Genomic DNA, 17,160 nt, shown 5'->3' on the forward strand with positions numbered 1-17,160 from the left:
GCCGGTGCGACAGGTCAGGAAATTCCAGAAGTTTGGAACAAATTTGTTCTCTCGAATCGCGTTGGTTCACCTCCATTTTCCTTGGATCGAAAAACACGACTTCAAGTTTGACAGCATGTAAATAATACACATCAATGCGAAAGTGTGCAAAATTTGGTTGATTTTTACCCAATGGTGTAAAAGTTATGCCCGGTTGAATGTGTCGCAATAATTTCTTGTTCGCCATTTAGAAAATCATCTTATTTCGAGACAATCGTTTAAAAAAAACGTTCGAAATTAAACCCTGTAGAACGATATCGTTAATAAAATCCAGTGTATTTAAGATAAAGTAAGACTGTTAAAGATACCCTATGTTCCTCAACCCATTTTAAGAAGACGGTTTGAATGATTTTGGTCAAAATAAACAACAGGATTTGAAACGCGAAACATTTTTTGGAATTTTTCACTTCTCTGGTTTTATTTTTCTGGAATATTTTCTTCGAATGCGATGCAAAACAAATTTAAATGTATGGATCAAACTGGAAATTTCTCTTGCTACAATTTTGTGGAAGACTTCAAAGCGGTAAAAGTAGAAAATAAAGTTTGTAGGTTCCCCCAAGTAACCAAAAGTCACATAGCTACTTAATCTTGTACGTTTTAAGTTCACATTTCGCTGAGTAAAAGGTACTCGAGAGAAATAAAATCCGTTTTCCTTAAGTGCTTCATTTGGACTTCTGAACGAACATAAAAAGTCTAAACAAGTAGCATATAACATATTTGTGCGTTCTAAGTACCTTAAAAAGTTCGGATATCAACTCGGCTTATCGTGCTTCGTTACGAACTTCTTGCGAACTATTTGATTCCATGCGGAACTTCTTACGAACTTTTTGGTTCCTTGTGGAACTTCTTACGAACTTTTTGGTTCTATGCGGAACTTCTATGGAACTTCAATGCGAATTGAGTTGTGTCAAAATTTTCAAATGGTTTGTTTACATTCTCTTAAAAAAAATTTTCGAAAGCATTCTCAATTTGTGAACTAAAATGGATTATTTACAAAAAATAAGAAAGAATGGTTTGCTTTATTACCGTCGCCGGCTATTGGAACAAAATGGAATGAGAAAAGAAAATAATATTATGAGAATATTTTACTAATTAAAAGTCAAATTTCAGCACCAGCTTTCCTTGAACCAGAGTTGTCAAACAGAAACTCTTTAGTTTTGGAACATTCTTAATTGGTAACAGTTCGATCTATCATACTCATAAGTTTTCCCAAAAAAGTTGCATTATCCCTACTTCGATGGTGAATTGGACAAAAATGGGTGGAAATGCATATTTATCAGCGATTGTATATTATTAGGTTAATTACATATGAATATTCACTATCAGACTACATTTCATAGTTTTACGATTTCGCATTAGTAGAAACATAGTAATTCCGATTCTTCTTGTTTCCCTTTTCAATAAAAGTAACTCTCACAGCAACATTAACGACACATCCAGCACCTAGTACATTCCAACAAACATCAAAGGCAGATTATTTCGACGGGAAGTTCATTGATGGACACTTAGGAAATGTGGGTCGATTGAGCTCATCATTATTCCAACGTTGAATGCGAGGATTTGCCGTAAAAATTGATAATTTTCTTCAATTTTGTTTTCTTTGGTTTCAGCCAATCTAAAATGCACATGAAATGTGTTTTAATTTAGGAAAATATAAAAAACTAGAAACAAATTACAACTTCCTCATGTAGAATCTATTTCTGCAGTTTTTTAAAATTGGATTGTTTTGTAACAGAAATTGCAGCGGCTTGTTCACGGCCCACATATTTAGGTATATTCCTTTTCTGAACTGCAAATAAACATTATACAATGAGATACATATGTTACAAAAAAGAATTCAGTTCGTGCACTTACGTTCAAATTTAAATGTGGATACGACTTACACGGATATTATCTATTCATGGTGAGCAAAATTGAGGCAAGGATAATTTATTTCGTACGGCAGTCCTCGTTTCACAACTTCTGTTTATACTTTTCGAAGCTGATTGTTTATAAAAGGATAACCCGTAAATTATTTCAAATAGATGTTTTAAATACAATTGAATCAGAAAACAGCCATGGTTCAAAGGCAACGTGCTCAGCTTTCATTCCACAGGTTCAGGTTCAAATCTCCATGCAGGAAAATTTTTCAAGTAAGTTTAAAATTGTTGAAAATAGAAACAAATATAAATAGTAATAAAGATTAAAGCAGATCCGAATTCAAAGTAAAAAAGTAACGCTTTATTTTTGCAAGATTTTTTTTTCAAAGTTTCATTTGAAGCTGAGTAGCCTTCTACTCAGCTTTGTTTATGGAACTTGAAAGTATCAATAAGAACTTAAAATTTCAGCTGAGTAGAACGCTATAAAGCCTTCAATCAGGGCTGAGTAAGCTTCTAAGAGACCATTCTATGGAACTTTTGGTTACTTGGGTCCGGTTCTACCCAAGTAACCAAAAGTTCCATAAAACAGTCTCTTTAAAGCTTACTCAGCCCTTCTCGAGGGCTGTATAGCATTTTATACAGCTTGAAATTTAAGTTCTTATCGATACTTTTAAGTTTCATAACCAAAGCTGAATAGAAGGCTATTCAGCTTTAGCATGAGACTTAGATTTTTGAACTTTTTGCAAAAGAAAAATTTTAAAAAAAATGGCAAAAATGAAGCGCGTTCGATTTTTTTCTTAATTTTGAAATCATATGCCACTTTCTATTACCCTCTCTACTCTCTCTACACTAAATGAATTTCATACTTACTTGAAAAATTTGCATGCTTGAAGAATTGAACCTGAACCTTCCAGATGATGACTGAACACGCTACCTTTGAACCATCGCCGTTGTCTGGGTAGTTGGTTCAAAAACTTGAATTTTAAACATACTAGAGAATTTCACCTTCACTTTTTCAAAGTAGGCGAAATAATAAAAACGTAAACAACTATAACGATGTACATTTAACGAAACCATATTTTTCCGCGTGCAGTAGGTAATTATAAATGCAATCTTTTATTCAAATATTGGTTTTTGTAATTTTTTTTATTTATAAAATTTTAGATTATTGGCACATACTTCCAAACATGTACTTAGTTGTGTAAACAATCGACTGCAAAGGGCGCAAAGAACTAACTGCAGTCCCAGCAAGATGGGTGGAAACTTCCAGCAGGGGCAAATTTCTTCGTCGGCCAAATAGTAAGAGTTGAACAAATCAAAAGAACAGCTTGGCAACGAAGAATACAAACAAAACTTTGTAAGTTATTAGAAAACATGACGAATAATGATAAACTTTAACATTTTGCTTTTTGTGTTTTACAATTAAAATGGTTCATTTCCAACATCGAGGGCGAATGTAAGAGAACAGAATGTTGCAGGCGTTAGATTTTTTTCTTTAAAGTGTCAAGCCGATTGTACCTGGACAGGATCAAGCCGAGTCGCATCTAAAATGCCACGAAACGATCGACAAATACTGGGCAGAGATGCTCATTCAAAAACAAAAACCATCAAAAATTTCAATAAACATAGATGATTCAATTTGAGTAAAAGAGGAATGAAAATTAAACTAGAATTACAATTTATAGCTACATGTTTGCATTTTTAATAATCATTAGTATAAAATGAGTTTACTTTTGATAAACTACCAATTAATCCTTCTAAGATATTTAAAATTAACGATATGTGAGGGTATACAAAAAATTTCTTTTATCTTTTAAAATATGCCCATGAATGGATTTTGTTCCAACCGCCGGCGACGGTAATAAAACAAACCGTTCTTTCTTATTTTTGTCCACAAATTGAGAACGCCTTCGTAAAATTTTCTAAGAGAATGTAAACAAACCATTTGAAAATTTTGACACAACTCAATTCGCATTGAAGTTCGTAAGAAGTTTCGCATGGAACCAAAAAGTTCGTAAGAAGTTCCGCATGGAACCAAAAAAGTCGCAAGAAGTTCCGCATGGAATCAAATAGTTCGCAAGAAGTTCGTAACGAAGCACGATAAGCCGAATTGATATCCGGACTTTTTAAGGTACTTAGAACGCACAAATGTGTTATATGCTACTTGTTTAGACTTTTTATGTTCGTTCAGAAGTCCAAATGAAGCACCTTAGGAAAACGGATGTGATTTCTCTCGAGTTCCTTTTACTCAGCCAAATGTGAACTTAAAACGTACACAATTAAGTAGCTATGTGACTTTTGGTTACTTGGGTAATAAACTAAATTTTGTAAATTTGAATTCAAAATAAACATTTGAAAGTTCAGGGTGTCTGATCTAAGAAAACTTTTCAACAAAATATTTTCAATAAATGTTACAATACACCAGTTTAAATTTACAGTAAGGTTTTTTTTTACATTGATATAGGTACGTAAGGCGTAAAAAACCCGTGTAATTCAAATTATGCAGCTCTGAAACTTGAAACAATTAGACATGTAACTAGACATTTGAGACCTGAGACTTGAGACTTGAGACTCGAGACCTGAGACTTGAGACTTGATACTGGAGGCTTGAGACCTGACAATTAAGACATGAGACCTGAGAACTGATACCTGAGACCTGAGGCCTGAGACTTCCGACATGACACCTAAGACCTGATACTTGAGACTTGAGACTTAAGACATGACACCTGAGACCTGAGACCAGAGACATGAGACCTGAGTCATGAGAGATGAGACATGATACATGAGACCTGAGACATGCACTCAAAGGAACCTTGGTGTTTGACCCAAAAAAACTGATTTTGATTCAAAAAAATATTCTATTGAAACAAACTCTTTTTTATTTGATACAATGTATTATGAGTTAGGATCTAAAGAACAAATTTGAAATAAAGGATTTATTCTTTGAATTAAAAAAAATATTTTGAATCAAAGAATTTGTTTCACTTTCAAAGGTGAAATGAAGGAAAACAGATTAAAAACAAAGGATTTTTAATTTGTCCCAGATTCATAGTAATTTTTCTTTGTTCGGCGACTAAACAAAGGAAAATTTCTTTTTTGCTGCGTGTAAGACATTAGACACGGGGCATGAGACCTGAAACTCTCAAGTCTCATGTCTCCTGTCTCAGGTCTCATGTATCACGTTATTAGTCTCAGAGCTAAGATTTTCCCAACTTCAAAAAAATCTGTACTAATTCCCGAAAACCGTGTTTAAAAAGGCCGTGTAAACCTTGGTGTAATGTCATTTCGGAGTTTTTTCACTTTATGTTTTTTTTTCGTTTTGTTTATAACTCGGTATAATGTGTCATTAATTTTTAACTTTTAATCCAATTTTTTGGTTTTAAAATTATTTAAGACCACCCTTTTGTAAAATGACTGGTCCACTGTGGTGAAAAATTATGTTGATGCCTTAAAAACATGCAAATGGTTATCATTTCGCTTTGAGCAATTTGTGTTGTTTTTCATATAAAGCCACCGGTTTCTCGAAAGTCCCAGAAAGTCAATGTTTTGCCGATTTTTTTTTTTTTTTTTTTTTTGAGATTTCGAAGCTTTATGTATTTTTAAGTCATTTGGCATCAAAATTGAAATTTTGATTTTCCCGATTTCCTTTGACCTCTCCCCTTTTGGTGATTTTTGAGGGTAAAAAAACCGAAACTTTGAATGCTTTGGGGCACCATGAATCCTAAGACCGATTTAGCTAAAATTTTAAACATAAAATGTTTATGGTCGGACCCAAACATCCTTTGCCACCCTTATTTTTATGTTAACTCTATGTCATCTTCACTCATAAAAATAGCTAATTTATATCCACTAAATTTAATTTGGAACTTTAAATTGCAAAACTGTTTCATAAATATAATCTGAATGATTTAAGTCCGTTGTGAAAGTACCTCTCGAAACAAAATTACATATCTCCAGTTTAAATTTTCCCCAGCATTCATTTGATCCAACAATACCCACCATAAATACGATGACGGAGCCCCGGAACATCATCATGCTCTTTAAAATTGTTGTTCGAAAAACACGAACCCGACAGAATAAACCAACCTAATTACCACCAAACATGTCACTCGGTCGGGTAAAATTGTGATTTGCACTGACTTAATGTAAACTTTATGCATACATACCTATAAGCAGCGCTGTGGTAGTTTTCCTGATCGATGCATATGCGAGGGTATGGAGTTTTGCAGTTGAATTTGATTTCACCTTCGGCTCAGAAATTCCTGGTTTTCTACATCTGAGCCGTACAGAATAAAATAAACTTTTTCGATTTATAATTTCAATCGTATTCCGCTCAAACAGTGTGTAAAGGAATAAATCTTTCAATTGATACTGAGCACGGCTTAAAGTTCACCTGAGAACTATGGCAAATTATTTCCATTTCGTCCCGAGCTGTATGATGAAATTCAGATTAGAAAAAATGCCAGGAGCCGAGCGAAAACATTGCAGTAGTAGGCCTATTTACACAAAAAAAGTTTCGATTACGAATAGAGGGTGGGGTCCAGTTGACAAAGCCGGGTGGACTGGGTTGAGTTGAATGAAAACAACAGCTGGCTGGCTGAATCATTTTCTTATTTGTTCTGGTGAGTAGGACGTTATAATCCATCCTTGTCCGTAATATGGTTTTTTTTTCTGTTGTTGATGTTGCTTGCTTAAGCTCGAAGCTATATTCCGCATAAAATGTACAATGTTGGCTCTGTCTGTCAGCAGTTTGGGCAAGTACATTATAGTGACAGAAATTTTACGACCCATCCAGACTCAACCAGTAAGAAGGAACCCACGCAGCGTAAAATTTTCGCAAAGTTCAAGTGACGAAAATTTATGAGAAATCGTGGGCAGATTCGTTTCGAAGAGCAAAAAAGATATTGTGCTTTTCCTTTTCCGGAGCTTAACATACAAAGAAAAGTAATTAAAATGTCACAACAACATTAGCTTGCCGAGAGACTGTTTTATCCTAGATAAACATTATAACAATTTATATGCAGTGATACACACAGGATGGTTCTAAATATTTTCTTTAAGGCGGATTTCAACGAACTGGTTTCTGGAAGCAACTATTGGTTACTTAAATGGTCTAATTTTGTTGATCGGATTTGTCCATTTTTCCCCTTATTCTTTACTCCTAAATTCTACTTTGCACTGGATTTTTGAGTATGTTAACGTTAGATTTTCGCAATAAAACTATATGGGCAAGACAGGAAATTCCTAACCGGTTCCAGTGATGGAATTACATAGGCAGTGCGATGCTTAGCAAAAATATGGTAGGGGAGAGTGGGGTATCGTGGGCCATGGGGAAACGTGGGCCACTTTTAATATCTCAGATGTGTGTTGAAATAAAAATCTCAAACCAACTGTCATCGTCGTCGCTTTGCGTGAGTATATATTCCTATTTGTTGTTGACTGAAATACGCATCATAGGCTTCTTTTATTTATCAAGCTAAAAAAAGTTAAAAAAATTTACTTACATAATTAAAAAAACACCCGCTAATTTCATCGATGGGGAACCTAAAGTGCATAACAAAAATTTGCTCATACGCTTATGATCTTAGTTTTGTCATGATCTTTCACATGAAAAAGGAATTTTTAATGAAACATCTATAAGTCTTACAAACGCAACCAATTTGAAAAACATAGCTTGTGGGGAATCGTGGGCCACACATCTTGAATCACCCATATTTTTATGTTTTTATACACATCCAGAACTTAACATACGTTTTATCTATCTGTAAAGTTTTCTTATGCCAAATGAAGAGTTATGAAAAATATTTTGTCCATCCTATATAAGAAATTTTTCCAAAACGTTCGCGAGCCAGGTTTTGGAATCTATGCGATCATATACAGCTTACTTTTTTTATTTCATCATCTGAAATTGCTTTAAAATAACGAAATGAATTAGGAAATCGCAGTTTTGGGTCAACTCATAAACTTTGCATGTTATTTGGTCAATTTGGATTTGGTGGCCCACGATTCCCCACCATTTTTCAAAATCCAAAAAATATTGCTTTTTTTCAAACAGTCAGAATTTGGAGAAAATAACTTATTAAAAAATTCAAAAAAATACCTTATGATACCTTGAAAATATAGAAAACCATAAAATTTTTTATTTTCATTTTATCTTTTATAATAAAGAAATTATGGAACAACGAAAAAAAGTGGCCCATGATTCCCCACTCTCCCATACCACGTTTCTCGATAACAACAAAACTTTTAAAAATTACTAGCTGACCCGGTAAACTTCGTTTTACCTTTTACTTAATAAATCGTTAGAAAATGTTAAACTTCATCTACACATCTTCAACTTTTTCGTGCTCGTGAATTAGCTTTCATGAAAATCGTCTTAAAGTTTTTCGAGTTGTGTCCCATTTCATGTTGATTTTGTATGGGAGCCCCCCTTCCATAAAAAGTGAGATTTTCGAGGCTATTATACAAACCATCTCTGACCCGAAAAACCCTCGGATACCAAATTTCGCTTTATTCCGACCGTCCATTTATAAGTGATGGTGTTACCGTCCGTTTTTAAGTGATGGTGTTACAAAGAAATTTTTTTTTATATTTTAGCATTGTTCCTTAGTCAGCCTTCCTTTTGAGTGGATACCCTTGTGTCAGAAAAAATCCAGAATTATAGTTCAATATACCAATAAGTTACGTTAACTTTTAGTTAGCGAACTTATTTTCTTCCGGTAACTTAAGAAAGCTTAGTCTATCAAGTTTGAATTTAGTTTAGCCATCATTCCTATTCAAAAACTCCTATCTGATCAAGTATTTTAAAATTGCTGAAGATTGATTTGAACAGAAAATGGATCTTTTTTGCTAGTCGTCATAAACTGAGTTTTTTTTCGATTTGTGTTTACCTCTTTACATTGAAGTTTTCTTTAAGCATGATCGTCAGAATAGAAAAATTAAAAAAGGAATTGGACAAAACCAGAACATTTAAAGAATAATGAAAATAAACTTAATTTTTAATTTTTTTTTTCGTTATTTCAAATGTTTTTTTCGGACTTCGCATTAAATATCTTATTGTGAATTGACAGAGCAGAGTTTGACAAATATTTAACAATTCAGGAAAAATAATGTTTGAAAATGTCTTTAAAATTTGTGTCATCATTATCTTTTTTCAATTTTCAGTTAGGGATTGGCAAATTGCACTATAAATTAGGAAATTAAAAAAAAGAATTTCAACTGTCATGTTTTTGGATTACTTTTCTCTTAGCATTTGAAACCTTGAATGAAGGCAAATCTATTTTGAGTATTTGAAATAAAAATTCAAAACAATCACAAATTTTTTTAAATTTAAGTTTATGATCGTAAGATAAGAAACTGTAATCCAAACTCACTTAATGATCCCGCGCCGATCCTCCGGTGCATAGGGCCGTGGTAAAAGACCTCCACTGTTGACGATCCGGAGCCAGCGTCTTCACTTGGTCCCAGTCAAGATTCTCGTCGACAGTTCGGATTTCAGCGGCTAAGCTTCGCCGCCACGAGTTTCTGGGTCTGCCTCTTCTTCGATGACCTTCTGGATTCCAATCTAGCGCCTCTATGCAAATCTCGTTTTCATCTCTTCGCAGCGTGTGCCCAATCCATCTCCACTTACGTTCCCGAATCTCGATTTCTAGCGCCCTTTGATGACACCGGCGATGCAGTTCCTCATTCGAGATCCAGTTGCCAGGCCACCAAGCGCGGATGATATTCCGCAGGCAGCGGTTTACAAATACTTGCAGTTTTCGCGTCGTTACCGCATATGTGCACCAAGTTTCGCACCCGTACAGCAATACGGATTTGACGTTTGAGTTGAAGATTCGGATTTTCGTTCGTAGAGAGATCTGGCGTGACCGCCAGATGTTTCGGAGACTCGCAAACGCAAATCGGGCCTTTCTGATCCGGGTTTCGATGTCTTTTCTGGTACCACCATCAGGCGTTATCTGGCTACCAAGATACTGGAAGCACTCCACTTTCTCAACTTGTTGCCCAGCTACCATGAAACTGGAGGGATTTCCTGTGTTGATCTCCATCGACTTGGTCTTTCCGACATTGACTTTGAGACCTGCTGCCTTGGAACTTTCGGTGAGGTCGTCGAGTTTGCTCTGCATATCTGGTTGTGTTTGGGCGAGCAAAACAATATCGTCAGCCAGGTCAAGGTCGTTCAGTTGCTCCATTGTTGAAGGATTCCACGGCAATCCTCGGTTCGGTGCACAGTCGATCGATCCAGTCAGAATCTCATCTATTACGATTAGAAAAAGTAGCGGTGATAGAATACATCCTTGTCTCACTCCAGCAGTTACCGGGATTGGTTCGGACAAGATACCGTCGTGCAAGACCTTGCACGAAAATGCCTCGTACTGTGCTTCGATGAGATGGACTAGTTTCTCTGGGACCCCTCGTCGCCTTAGAGCCGCCCAGATGTTTTCATGGTTAAGTCGGTCGAATGCTTTTTCGAAATCAACGAACACCAGCAGAAGAGAGTCCTGGAATTCGTTGATTTGTTCCAGTATGATTCGTAGCGTTGTGATGTGGTCCACACATGATCGTCCGGATCGGAATCCAGCTTGTTGCCGTCGGAGTGTAGCGTCGATTTTCTCCTGGATCCTGTTCAGGATCACTTTGCAGAGTACTTTGAGGGTTGTACAGATCAAATGCCTCGCCAGTTACCGCACTCTGTCAGGTCTCCTTTCTTCGGGACGTTTACGAGGATACCCTGCATCCAGTCGGCCGGGAATGTTGCAGTATCCCAGATGTCAGCGAAAAGACGGTGCAACATTTGTGCTGATAGGGCAGGGTCGGCTTTCAGCATTTCAGCAGGGATGCAATCGATCCCAGGTGCTTTGTTGGATTTCATGTTTTTGATTGCCGCTTCTATTTCAGCCAGCGAGGGCGCTTCCGAGTTGACGCCATTAATGCGACTTACTGTTGGCGCTTCGAGCTGCGGGTTTTGTTGGCCATCGCTATTCGTGACTCGGAAGAGTTGTTCGAAGTGCTCAGTCCATCGTTGAGCTGATCTGTTCGATCGGTCAATAACTGACCTGCTCGGTCTTTCAGCGGCATTCTTGCATTAGTCCTTGCACCACTGAGGCGGCGAGAAATGTCATAAAGTAATCGGATATCTCCATTGGCGGCGGCTCTTTCCCCCTCTTCGGCTAGGGAGTTTGTCCAGGCTCTCTTGTCTCGTCTACAAGCTCGTTTAACTGCCTTTTCCAGCTCCGCATATCGTAAGCGGGCGGCTGCTTTGGCTGACCCGGTACATGCCTGCTCAATTCCGACTTTCGCCTTTCTCCGATCATCGACCATCCTCCAAGTTTCATCCGACATCCATTCACTTCTTCTTCCACAAACTTTACCGAGAGTACCATGGCTCGTCGTGATAAAGGCATTCTTGATTCCACACCACTGTTCTTCGACTGTTCCGTCTGTCAGCAGCTCCGAGGCTCGGGATTCTAGCTGTTCAACGTATGCCCTTTTCACCTCTGGATTCTCCAACCGGCGGACGTCGTATCGACACCCGACTTTCTCCTCGCGCCGTTGGACACGCGCAACTCTCAGTCGTATCTCGCCAAGGACGAGGTGATGGTCAGATGCAATGTCTGCGCTTCGTTTGTTGCGGACATCAAGAAGGCTCCTTCTCCATTTTCGGCTGATGCAGATGTGGTCAATTTGATTTTCTGTTCGGCCATCTCGGGATACCCAAGTGACCTTATGGGCTGGTCGATGGGGGAAGAGCGATCCACCGATCACCATGTTGTTGTTGCCACAAAATTCTACAAACAGCTCTCCGTTTTCGCTCATCTGTCCTAGGCCATGGCGCCCCATGATGCGCTCAAGGTCTTGATTGTCGGAGCCAATCTTTGCGTTGAAGTCGCCCAAATGGATTTGAATGTCACCCTTCGGAATTTTCTCTACCACGCTGTTCAGTTGACTGTAAAACTGCTCTTTCTCCTGCAAGTCGGCAACGTCAGTTGGCGCATAACACTGGACCATTGTAAGGTTTCTAACTCGTGTTCTAAATCTGGCTACGATTATTCTTTCGTTTATCGGTTCCCATCTAATGAGGGCCGCGTAGGCCTGCGGGCTTAACAGGAAACCAACTCCTCGTTCCCGAGTAGCATGTTCTCCTCGTATGCCAGAGTAAAGCAGGACTTGCCCGGATTGTGTCTTGTGTTCTCCAGTATTAGGCCAACGGACTTCGCTCAGTCCCAGAATTTCAAGCTTGAGGCGGCTAGCCTCTCTAGCAAGTTGTTGCAGTTTGCCTTGTTGAGCAAGGGTTAAGACATTCCAAGTTCCAATTCGTGTCCGTGTTTTCATGCTAAAAGTCGTCGCCAAAGTTCCAGGTCGGTCATTTCTTTCGGATTCCGTAACAATTTCAAATCGGGAGCAGTAGGTTGTTAGCCTAAAGTCCCTATCCCGCGATGGGGCTGCCATCTTGGACTTAGCTGGCGGGAGCCGCATTTCATAAATTCAGCCGCTTGCTGCAAGACAGACGCTGTTTGAGCCGCCCCTGACCTGGAGAACAGACGCTCGGTTGTTGTTGCACGCCGCCCCTGACCTGGGGAACAGACGCGTGCGGCCACCTTCTCAGTCTGCATGCGACCAAAGCATCCACCGGGGTTGGGTACCCGATCTCCGCTTAGGTTACTCGCACCCCAGCCGGCACCGCGGGGAGGTAGAGATAGGAGTTGTGAATAAGAGGTGATATGACCACTATGGGGTCTCGTGTTGCACATTATCCACCGTTTACCAGCCTAATCCAAACAGTTAAATTTAATTCTGAATTTTATTGTTAATTTATATCTATATTCTGAATTTGGCTTTATGAATCTGGATTTTCAGTTATATTTGAACGTAGATTTAAAAGCTGATTTTCTTTGACCTTGATTTTAATTTTTGTGATCGAGTTCAAGTGTTTATATCCTTAAACTCACTTGTGCTTGATAGATTGTTTTTTTTATCTGATATCTGGTACGAAACTGTTTTTGTATTTTTGTGTATTGGTTCAGATTTTTCCCTATACTTAAATGTTTCGAAATTTTAGGTGGCATGCTTTTTACTTAACCCTCATCCGCATTAGAGTGTCATTTTGACACTATTGCAAGTTTGAAGGCTTGTAACTTTTTTCAGAAACTTCAAAAAATAAAAATTTCTTCGGTTACCCTAAATGAATTCAAAAGTTCTTTAATGTTGCATCTATACTTTATTTATGGACGAACCCTGGTGGAACCCTGGACAAAAAACTCCCTTTTCCGACTTAGAGTGTCATTTTGACACTCCAAAAGTAAAATCTATTTAAGTCGTTTGAATTATTTTGAACTTCATATAAAACTTATATCAATAGAAACCTTGTAATGTCAGTAAAATATGTTAAAAACATTATATATAGCTAAAACTACTAGTTTTCTCGTTATTCAGCATGAAAGAAAAAAAAATCCGAAAAAACATGCCTCACGAAATCTGATGTAGTTAATATATTACACGTCCAAAAAAATATGTGCCTTATGCATATGAAAGCTGAAGTTAATGTCTACATCACGAAGCCAAGAAATATTTTTTAATTTTTTTTAATGAAAGGGTCACAAAAAGTTAAAAAAAGTGGTCTGAAAACCCTACTTTTCATTCGATTGCTTGTAAATACTGTTTGAGCGATGGTAGAGTTTTTGAAAAAATATGACTAAAATATTTATTATAATTCTAAAATTTTGCTGTCTTTAGATTTTTGATGCAACAAAAATTGAATTTACTGGAATTTTTCAAAGTTCACTACTTTGAGCGATTTTTTTTACAAATTGAAATTTCATCTGTTTTTGTGGTCAAGTCAAGATTTCTCATGAATATAATAAAACAGTCATAAAACGAGCTGCACAAAAAATGCCACATACAACCGATATTAAAACATGGCGAATGCCAGTTGGCTTAATCTGTGTTACTCAAATAAAAATCACTTAAAATGTAAGTGACATCTGAAGTGAATTATCCTCCATACGTAATATGTAATTCTAATTTCATACATATTACGAATTCTGAAATTTTTCGAAGCTATACTCAAAATCAAACACTTTCAAAAAATCGATTTTTTTTATTTTCTTATTGTAAAACATTTCAAGAATGTTGTGTCAAATTTTCAAGTCAATTGAAGCAAAACTGTAGAAATTATAGGCCTTTATCTCCTCCTATCTAATACTGCAAGAAAGCAAGAGCAGAAACTTCAAACGCGTTTTTCTCGAAAGCACATTTCCGTGGACATTGTCATTTGAAAACTACTTATCCGATTCTTTTCAAATTTGGAACATATTTTCTACATATAAAATACCAGACCCCAACGTTTTTCTTTTTTGTTTTTTTTTTTACTTTGGGGAGATTTTACAGGTGAAAAATGGCGGATTTTTTCGTGAAAAATCGTAGTTTTTACTTCAAACAGCCACAAAAATTTCATAAAAATTTTTTTAAGTTCAATAAAAACGTTGGGGTCCAGAAAAACATCTATTAAAAATATTTTGCTCTGATTTTTTGACTTCAGATGATTCTGTGCTGAGATACAGTGTCCACCGCAAATCCTGTTTTCTAAAAGGCATCCTCGAAAGTGCTCCGTCACCGGCTCATTTTTCAATATTTTTCTACGAAAAAATTACTAAATGTTCTTTTAACAATGCTTTGTATAATGCAAAAAATTTGAATACATTTGTTTGAACGATAGCTCTAGAAAAAAATCGTGAAAATGGTGTTTTTTATACCCGTTAGACCCTACCCCCCCCTTAAATAACCAAATTTAACACCCGTACGACAACACTGCGTTGCTGTACCTGCATCAGAATTTTAAGAGTTCCTTCAATTGGCTATGTCAACAGTGCCAAAAAGAAACTGATTTACTTTCGTTCCGTACAATCGGTCGTCAGTATGGATTTATTAAGAATAACAGCTATATTGCCAAATAAGTGACACCGTAAAATTCTAATGTCAAATCAACAGAGAATGCATAATAAATCTTCCCACACCGCAGGGCTGGTAGCGAGTCACTTTTTAGTGACTTGGTCACTTTTTTTGGGTCAGTCACTAAAAAGTCACTTTTTTCATCATTTGGTCACTAAAGTCACTATTTTCCGAAAAATGGTCACTTTTATCACCAAAAGTCACTTTTTTCACCGAAAATAAACCAATGAAAGAGTAATTTGAATTGCGCGTGTTAATATTGACGGTAGTAACGGTAAATTACTTGATCAGTCAGTTAGAAATTTTTTTCGCCTCCGGCGGAATTTCGGCATGAATCACCCTTGGCTTGAGACATTTCGATCTACGACATTATTTGACGTTCGTGAATTGAAACTAACTTTGATTGTAGATTTTAATTTTTAGTTCAATCAACCTTTTGTATTGGAACTCGAAACTTGATATACAAAAACCCTATCTCGTCTTAAGAATGGGTTTTTATTAAGAAGTGTAACTAAGTTTGAGATTGAAACGAACCATTTTTTTTAATCTTTTATGTCATAACAAATGTTATGTTGATATGAAATATTCTTTAAAAAAACAATTTTATACTCAATTTTATTTCGTGTTTTTTGTTCTTCTAAATACTTAAAAAAAGGGATTTAAAAATTTACACAAGGCCACAAAATTTACATTTTTTTAGGTGCAATGAATTTAAACGGTAATTTCAACTAATTTGGGTTCCCCAAATCTAAATATGTATGCAATATTTCTATCAGTTTTTGTTATTGAAATGACTTTTGAAAATAATTAAAAATCTTTAGAGAAGTTTCTGCACTTTTTTTACAAAAACTCAAATCAAAATCATTGAATCAATTGATGAGCTTTAAATAGAATCAGGTTTTTTTTACACTTTCTGCTGTGATGTCAAAAATACTTGTAATGACATTTTTCCATAATCAGTTATCTATCAATGTTTGATTTTACTAGTAATAAACTCTTTATCACCAAAACTTCGGCCGAATTTGACAAAATTTCAAGTTTAGGACACTATTTACCAAATCAATAATATAAAAAAAAAATAAGCACCAAAATTGTTATAGTGAAGCATGTTTATTGAAAAAACTCTTCCTGAAATGTTTTTAAAAACTAATCTTTTTTATTTCCATACTGTTTTTTCAATCTTCAAATAAATTTACCGAATTTTACTGTACAGTTTTTTTTTTTCAATTTTCTAATCAACTTGCCGAATTTTTTTTAATCAAACTTTTTTATTTTTTAAGACATATTTTTAACAATTGTTTCCTTGTTTTCAAATTCTGAATTTTCGTGTTCTTCAACCATAAGCCTTTAACTCCAAATTTTTAATAATAAAACATAATTTCAACCTTCTGTTCTTTCAGGACCCAATATTTTAATCAAAAGAGACAAAATACTCAGACCTTGTAATTTAAAGCTTGAAAACCTGCGATTGAAAATTAAAAAAAAAATTATTAATATTTTTTATATGAAATCATGTTTTTTGGATCGATCATGATTTTTAAATTAATCTAAAAAGTTTGAAAAATTGTTCTAAGTAGCAACTTTAAAAATAAATTTTAATACGCAATGTTAACTAAATTTGTACTTGATTTGTGCTTTCAATATTAATAACAAAAGTTTTGAACTCATTATTTTTAATTTTTCATCAGTTTTTATCATTTACGTAATTTCTCATTTTCTAACATTTCTGTGTCAGTGTAGCTGAACATGGAGTTAAAAAGCTTCAAAAATGAAATTTTGATAACTGGAGGATTTTACTTTATTAAAGGTTTTATGTCTGGCTTATATAACTGGCACTTTTAAAATGATCATAAATATATTCTTCTTTTTATCAAATTAAATTAAACCATCGAACATTGAATAAATTCTGTTCAAAATTGATTTCTTATTCAGCAAACGGTAATTCACATTTTAAATCGTGATTAAATATTTTTTGTTCAAATTAAAAAATTACAGCGGAATTTCTCACTAAACTTCCAGTTGAAAATGAGGAAAGAATTCCAAATTAAGATGAATAAAAATTAACAATTATTATCATTTTCCTAACATCTATTCATGGTAAGTTTTGTAGAAGATTGCACATTTATTTCAGAATTCAGATTTTTTTAATTTTAAATTTGCTAAGAAATTCTTTTGAAACTAATTTATTTCTCATTTTCTTGACTTATCGAAAATTTGAAACATTCATTGTAATATTCATTGTAATATGTTTCCTAAACTCCCCCCCCCTCCCCACCCCCCGGAAGACGAGTCCTTCGCACGGGCTGATTTGGTC

At 35.7% G+C, this 17,160-nt stretch overlaps 1 long non-coding RNA gene across 1 annotated transcript; it reads right to left on the reverse strand.

The window, feature by feature from the left end:
- Positions 1 to 1,471: 1,471 nt before the first annotated feature.
- Positions 1,472 to 2,004, reverse strand: LOC129750934 (uncharacterized). The gene is made up of 3 exons (XR_008738529.1): positions 1,894 to 2,004; positions 1,716 to 1,828; positions 1,472 to 1,654 (listed from the first exon to the last, which is right to left on the reverse strand). It is a non-coding gene; the product is annotated as an uncharacterized LOC129750934 (long non-coding RNA).
- Between the last annotated feature and the right edge of the window lie 15,156 nt (positions 2,005 to 17,160).

Source organism: Uranotaenia lowii, chromosome 3, assembly GCF_029784155.1.
Source record: "Uranotaenia lowii strain MFRU-FL chromosome 3, ASM2978415v1, whole genome shotgun sequence".
NCBI lineage: Eukaryota > Metazoa > Arthropoda > Insecta > Diptera > Culicidae > Uranotaenia > Uranotaenia lowii.